This window comes from Labrus bergylta, chromosome 2, assembly GCF_963930695.1.
Source record: "Labrus bergylta chromosome 2, fLabBer1.1, whole genome shotgun sequence".
Lineage (NCBI taxonomy): Eukaryota > Metazoa > Chordata > Actinopteri > Labriformes > Labridae > Labrus > Labrus bergylta.
Genome location: NC_089196.1, coordinates 5,374,452 through 5,381,583, shown reverse-complemented (window position 1 = coordinate 5,381,583; position 7,132 = coordinate 5,374,452). Strand labels below are relative to the sequence as shown.

General features: G+C 40.3%; 1 long non-coding RNA gene across 1 annotated transcript; it reads right to left on the bottom strand.

The window, feature by feature from the left end:
• Nucleotides 1-3,832: 3,832 nt before the first annotated feature.
• On the bottom strand, nucleotides 3,833-6,855 carry LOC136181270 (uncharacterized). Its single transcript, XR_010667625.1, has 3 exons — nucleotides 6,667-6,855; nucleotides 4,495-4,582; nucleotides 3,833-4,091 (listed from the first exon to the last, which is right to left on the bottom strand). It is a non-coding gene; the product is annotated as an uncharacterized lncRNA (long non-coding RNA).
• Between the last annotated feature and the right edge of the window lie 277 nt (nucleotides 6,856-7,132).

Below are 7,132 nucleotides of genomic sequence, written 5' to 3'. Positions count from 1 at the left end.
TGAGTCTGGACGTTAATCTCTACTAGTTTAGAATAACCTCACATCTCCATGGTGTAACGAAACAATAACACAGCTAAAGTTAGAACGTATCTAAGTTCCAATGTAGGGTTTAGTGTGGACTTTTTCTGAACACCAGAACTTAAAACTGCTGACGTTCTTAACTGAATTCTGTCTTACCAACTTGGCTGCTCCCTGTGCATATGGATAAATGATAAAAACATCATCACTCAAAGCCTGCACTATGGGAGTGCCACAAGGTTCCATTTTAGGATCACTGGTGTTTAGTACATACATCAGTGACCTCCCATCAGTTTGTGATGATGTGGGGACCCTGATGTATGCATGTGGGAAAGACCCTCAACAACTAGCTGCCAAATTGTCATTAACAATGGAAAAGAATTATAAATTGGTAACGCTACTCATGTCTCACTCTTAATTCTGAGAAAACTAGACTCCAACCTTTCTTTCAAAGGTCATATTAAAAAGATGTGCCATAAAGTGAAATATAACATAGCAAACCTCAGACATATTCTGCACGATTCTGCATCGATGTAGTGACATAATCACTGAAAGTGACAGAACATAATCTATTACTGCGTTTTGTTTGTGGATTTTATTCCGGCCACAGCTGGACCTTTATCATTTATTTATTTTAATTTACACTGTAAAAACATTTACCTTGATATGATTTCAAAGGCACTTTCTACATAATACAACAATGAATTCTAATTTATCTGAATGCTCGTCTTCTAGATGAAAAAGTAGCCATGTGCAGCAATATAAAAAATTGAGGATGCAACCAATCATGGTGCATCGTGATATCGAATCATCAAATTGTGAGACTAATGAAGCTGCAGGAGCCCTATCAGTCACATTGTATGATCAAGACTTTGAGAAAACAATTTACATCCTTCAGCTTCCCAAATGTATATTTCAACAAATCTTCATCACACTTCAATCTGCAGCTGTGTCAGTGTTGAATTTACATCATTTCTTTCAACTCAACTAACATGATTGTGTTGCTGTTGTGAATGTGTCTTTGTGATGTACTGCTCTGTGTTACTGTGCGGTGTGCTGGTGTCGTCATACTGTTTATGCAGTGCTGTTTTATAGAAGCTTTTGAAGGGAGAATGTGCAACTTTTTGATCCAGTAGATGTCGCCCTTGAGCTCCAGCATGAAACCAAAACAAACTGCTGTTTGGCTGAATCACTACATCCTCCGCTCTCCTACAGCGTTTGCACTCAGGAGTTATCAAATTTGAACGCACCATAATTATTAAATAAATTAATGAACTCCGAGGACAAAACTGTCCTTGTCTCGAGCTGCATTGTTGTGTTAGCAGACTAATGGTAGCACTCTTTAGTTTGCTTGTAGCTTCACATTGTAAATTTACACAGAATGACCATGATCTAAAAAACGTTTACGTGATGTTCAAATAAGCAGTGAGTACAGTACGTTATTCCTCTTTTCTGTAGTCCCTCACTTAAACAGCTTTTATATGCAAGAGGATGAGCTGGCCGGCCGTCCATGTAAACACAATATAATACGGCTCAGAAAATATCACAGACAGCGGGACTTTTACATACAGGATATATTTTATTTCTGCTACATTTATGTGTAAAAATGTTTCACATTCTTCCTTTAAAGACAAATCATAGCGCTTTCGATTTCTCTCAGACATTTATTGATGACTGTATAAATATATTCAATGTGTATTTGAAACCTACAAAAGATGCTTATGGATTACCTTTTTACTTTTTTTCTATATTTCACAAAGAATCACTGCATTGTTTCAAAATAAAAGGGGATGAATTTAAATGTTTTTATTTGATTTTATCATTTGATTTTAACCTAGATTTTCTCCAGATGTTTTCCTGCAGCAAGGAAACATATTCGACTGCTCAGCACAACAGCAGAGGTTTCCACTTAGAGAGAGCGAAGAGAAAACACTAACACTAATGAATATGCAACCTAAATGTGAAAATAACTGCTGAGCATGGGCAACTTTACTGCTCTGTACATTTTGTACATACTCTATGCTTTTATTTCACTTTCCCTCTACTTTATGGAAATATTCAAAGGCAGACGACAGCGTGACAGCAATGCCACACATTTATGGTGTTGGACTTCTGGGTCAAAGCATGGCGTGGGAAAGTTGGAGCATGTTCAAAACACCTCGGCCAGTTTAGGGTAGATTTGAGGTGTATACAGTATACAAGAGTAAATCAATCCCCAACCACATTCTGTAGGTGTTAGTCCAACTTCTATAAATTTGACTCAGTACTAATTCAGTCATTCAGAATAATTCAGAATTTGAGAAGACTTTATTCTAACTGCATGTAACCGTTCTGACTGTATCGTGACCAGCTGGAGTCAGGATGTGGTTATCTGTTAACTGGTGATTCAAAGTGAAGTTTGAAAGTGATGTGTGATCAACACAATGATGCCTTCATGCCTGATTTGATTATTTTGTTACTAATGGAACATATATATATATGTTTATATATATATATATATATATATGTAACATATATTATTCTCCAGAAAACCTGACTGTAATCAGAGACACGCTGCTGTCTGACGAACAAACCCGTCAAAGCAGCCCCTAGCTTTTTTTGTTTGTTTGATTCCATTATCTACAACATATTTTAAAGCTCTGCTATTAAACTCATGTGAAAAGTTATCAAAGAGTAACTAAACCCCCCCCCCGAACATTTTCATCAGGAGATAACTTATGTATTTGGTTTTTAGGTACTGTTGTGTTAATCATTGGGGTCAAAACCTCGACATATGCGTATAAAATATTTCAATTCTACATATTGTGTATTAAATATACATAGCGACTGCCCTCTACAGGCTGAAACCTCCTGCAATTTTTCTAGTGGCTGATCTAGAAGGTGAAAAATGTGGTGGGAGCTTTTGTCAACTAACCAGTCAAAGACTTCCCCCATCCTCTCTGCCCCTCGGCTGTCTGAGCTCGCTGCCTGTGCTAACGGTCCAAACTTCTACGGCTCTGGGCCGCCATGGTCAAAGCCTACAGGAGCCTCTGGTGAGAGAAGAGAAATTATATACTTCAAACGACATTCCAGATTTAAAAAAAGTCTCATTGTTTCTTCTCAAGCTGTCGCTCATGGTTAAATATCAGTCAGTTTGTGTGTGTGTGTCGCATAGACTGAATGATGTTTCAGCTGATGAGTGGGCGTGTGTTATCCCTAGCAGCCCTATCCATGTTGATACATTACAGTCCGAAGGCACTTTTTGAATTTCCAGGATACACTTTAGCCGAAACCCTGGGATTTAGTTACCCTCTAAGTGTGCAAAGGTCTGATTTGTACCAGGAAACCCAGTTCTAATTTCTGTGTGAAATATTCTCAATCATGTCATTCAAAACACTTGTGTTGCACAGCAAGTGTTTTAGTCAGCCAATTTTACAGAATAAATTTAACCCCCCACCTCCTCTCCACCCCCAGCACCCTGTGGTTTTGTTGCTTGCACGCCCGGTGCAGCATATCTGTTGGCGTGGTCTAACAATGAGAAAATGCTGCATTCACAACAATATGAACAATAGCTGGGAACAGTGAGCCTGTGAAATGTTTATTCAGCACATTAAAGAGTAATGAGTAGCCTCCTCCAATGACTGAGACCACATTACTAACATGCTCACAGTTAAAGGAGGCTCTCTCTGTGGTTTAATGGGTTACTTGGGTAAACATAAACAACACCATAATGAGCTAAGATCCATATTTTCCTCATTTTCTGTTGATAAGCAAAAATGGTTCTGGTAAGCAAAATTAGCCCCTCGCATCTTTAGGCAAAAAGATGTACACACACACACAAACATGCATACAGTGCAGAGCATGCTTACTTGTTTCTTTGCATACAATTAGCACCTTTACAAAGTTCATTTGCACTGTAACTTACACACAGTCTTGTCATTTCTTCTCCATCTCCACCTCTACTTCAGCCCTGTTGTTTCTCTAGTGCGGGGAGAGTCTGCGGAGGAGGGGAGGTTGGGAGGGTTGAAGGCGGCCGGAACGCCTGTATCCTTAACCACAGCTGGCGTTGCTCTCGCAGTGGCCTGTTTTCACTGCTTCATCAAAAAAACAAGAATCACAACTTTGTCGGCAAAAGACAAGCTTGCAATGTCATCATATTTACTGCCATGCAAGTGGAGTTTTTGTTCACGCAATCTACATTTTGCTTAGGCAGCCAAAAAGCAGCCCTCTTTCTCCTGGGCAGCGGGTACATTAAGGAGGATGGGAGGTGAAATCCCTCGCCTATTAAAAGTGAACTTGGTGTGGAAAGCAGGAGGATTGGACTGTGTGGCATCCATTCAGTACTCATTCTTAGTGTATTTTTTTTTTTTTTTTTTTTTATGACAAGCTGGATATTAGATCAGATAGCTCCGAGTCATTATGCCATGGGCTTGGGATGAATTTATCTAGATTACATAATTGGGCTCCCCCAATGCAATGTAGTGTCTGAGTCTTTACCTGCATGAAGTGGATGATTAGTTCGGTGCAGCACAGGGACAGTCGGCATCTAGTCTCACAGCCGGAGCCTGATTGAAGAGGCTCAGACCTGGAATCAGTAGCAGCGGGAGAAAAGGCCTTGAGCTAATACAGCATCACTGGAGCCACTTCAGCTGCTCAACCAATTTACCATATTAAGTCGCTTAGTCACATCCACTTCCCCGTAATTCATTCACTGCTAATGCCCCAATGCTGCTTGGGAATTAAGGTTAATCATCTCCTTATTCATCAAAGCTGAGAGGGCAATTACTGCATGGAGTGCAGGGGTAGCTATGGCTGGAGAGTCACAGCTTAGTTTTTGTCATCACACACTGCGTACGTTGTAATTACATCATAATAAAGCGCAATTAGTTAATGAATGGGAGCATATGCTGCTAATGACAAGCAGTAATCTAGCTGCTTATTTGCCCCCATGCATGTACCCCCCCCCCCACCTCCACCCTCCTCAGCACCAGCAACACCCGCACTCTAAGCCTCCTGTGCACATGTGCCTTTGTGCTGTTCAGCATGAAGCTTCATGTAGTGAAAACCTTCCAGTGCACCATGTGTGGATGTAAACCAGTCATTGGGTGATTGGTAGCACTATAATTAGAAGTTGTTGAGTAAAAGGTTTGATTATCATCACTTTTAACAACACTGAATTTTACAGTTGTCTGTAAACTGTTAACACACAACCTGATTGGATTCTCCTACTAGCTGTTTTTGTTGTGTTCTTAATGAAGTCGTACTTTAATGAAGGAGTTTTAGTTCAGGAGGATAGTACCTGTGTAAAAAATAAACATCCACATACTTTCCTTACCTTCTAAAGCGACTTTCTAAAATTTGAAAATCTGTTTGGAAAATCTTTCTTTAAAGCAACATTATGTATGAATTGGGTTTGGCGCCCCCTGAAGGTCTCTTGAGTGCAACTGCACTTTCGTAAAACACTCACGGCTGTTCTGGGTCCGCATCAAAGACAATGTGCATTTGTTGAAACAAAGATGGGTGGTGACGTCGTCGTCGTCTGACACAGTGCAGTCATTTTACTGGACTCTGCTATAGCGTCTACAGCCCGTTGATGAGACAACCTTCTGGTGTTTGATCAATGTAATTGTATGCAAACCTGAGACATAAAGCTGCTAAACATGAGACAGCGATGACACAGATAACAATACAAACTAACGTTATGTCGCAATCTGTTCTGAATAATATCTGCAGGGATGTACTCTCAGCTTCCTGCTCGGTCGCTCTCTTTTTCTCTTCTTAGCTTCATCCATCAGTGTCCTCTTCCTCGTAGCCTCAGCCGTTGTATCAAACAGTACAGAGATAGGCTAACTGGCTTTTTAGCTGAAGTTTTCTGTGTGAACCCGTGTTGTAAAGCCGTACTCACTTCTCCTGAGAGAACCGCAGCCCTCTGCCAAAGTTACATCATGCTATAATCAGGCATGGAAGCAACACCATCCTCCCCGTTGGAAGTTATTGTGCTATCAGATGGACTTTGATACGACTATTTTAAGGTGAAAAAGTTGTTGCTTTAAACAATAATTTCTCTGCGTGCTCATTTTCCCAATATACTTTAGAGTAACCTCTTTTACTAAACGTTTAAGTTTTAAAGTAATAATGAACTGGAATACGGCTTCACATAAAACTATTTTCATTACCTTGGTCTGTATTGTGAGTTGTTCACACTGGACGACCTTAACTTACACACAGTCTGGTAGCCGAGGTTGTTACCTCTAATAATGAACACAATGACAGATTTTCATCTGTGGTGCTCAATACATTAACAGAAAAAATAACACATTGTGAACAATGAGACTACAGTTGAGGAAAAAGACACTACCAGTAAGATTTCTGGATAATCCACTCATGCACAGTAAAAGTCGTTGACTTGACGGTTTGTTACACTTACAAGAAATCTAACATTATGAACTCTAAGGATCCCTTTGCATGCAGGTATTTAAAGATAGGTTAGAGATACATACATTTATAATAAACAAATACTAATTTTAGTGAGTGGATCACTTATGTCTTTCTCCAACATTGAATATTTTACTGTAGTCAATTACACTGTAAAAATGGTCTCTAAAAATACAAGTGTTTGTTTTTAAGGACTGATTTCTTTAAATGAATGCTCCTCTAAAGTTCACCTACTTTTCTGCCGTTGTCAAGCCAGTGAGCAGTGAGCTTGAGAGTGGCGTACGCAGTCACAAGCAGAGGTTGTTGTGGTCACAGGGACACGCTGGTCAGGCGCTCCTTTAAATGGGCTCCTCTAATCAGTGTTGATGGAGTGTGAGGAGGGATGCTAATCTGGGTCATTGCATATGTAAATGCACAGCTGGGATCTTCGCAGTGCCAAAACACATCATCCGGGGTGTCTGAGTGTCACCCGACATTAGCTCCAACACGGCAAGTGGACAGGAGTGATAAACACACCCCACAGTGGGCTGTCCTCCTGACAGGGGAGGGAGGGAGGGAGGGGGAGGTGTGGGATTAGAGCGATCACCAGCGGTGTCAGTTTTCTAACTTTCCATCAGTGGACGCAAGTTCAGCTTGCTTCCCAACCAGTAACAAAATTAACTCTTAATAGTTAAGTGTTGCTGCATTTAGATTACATTTC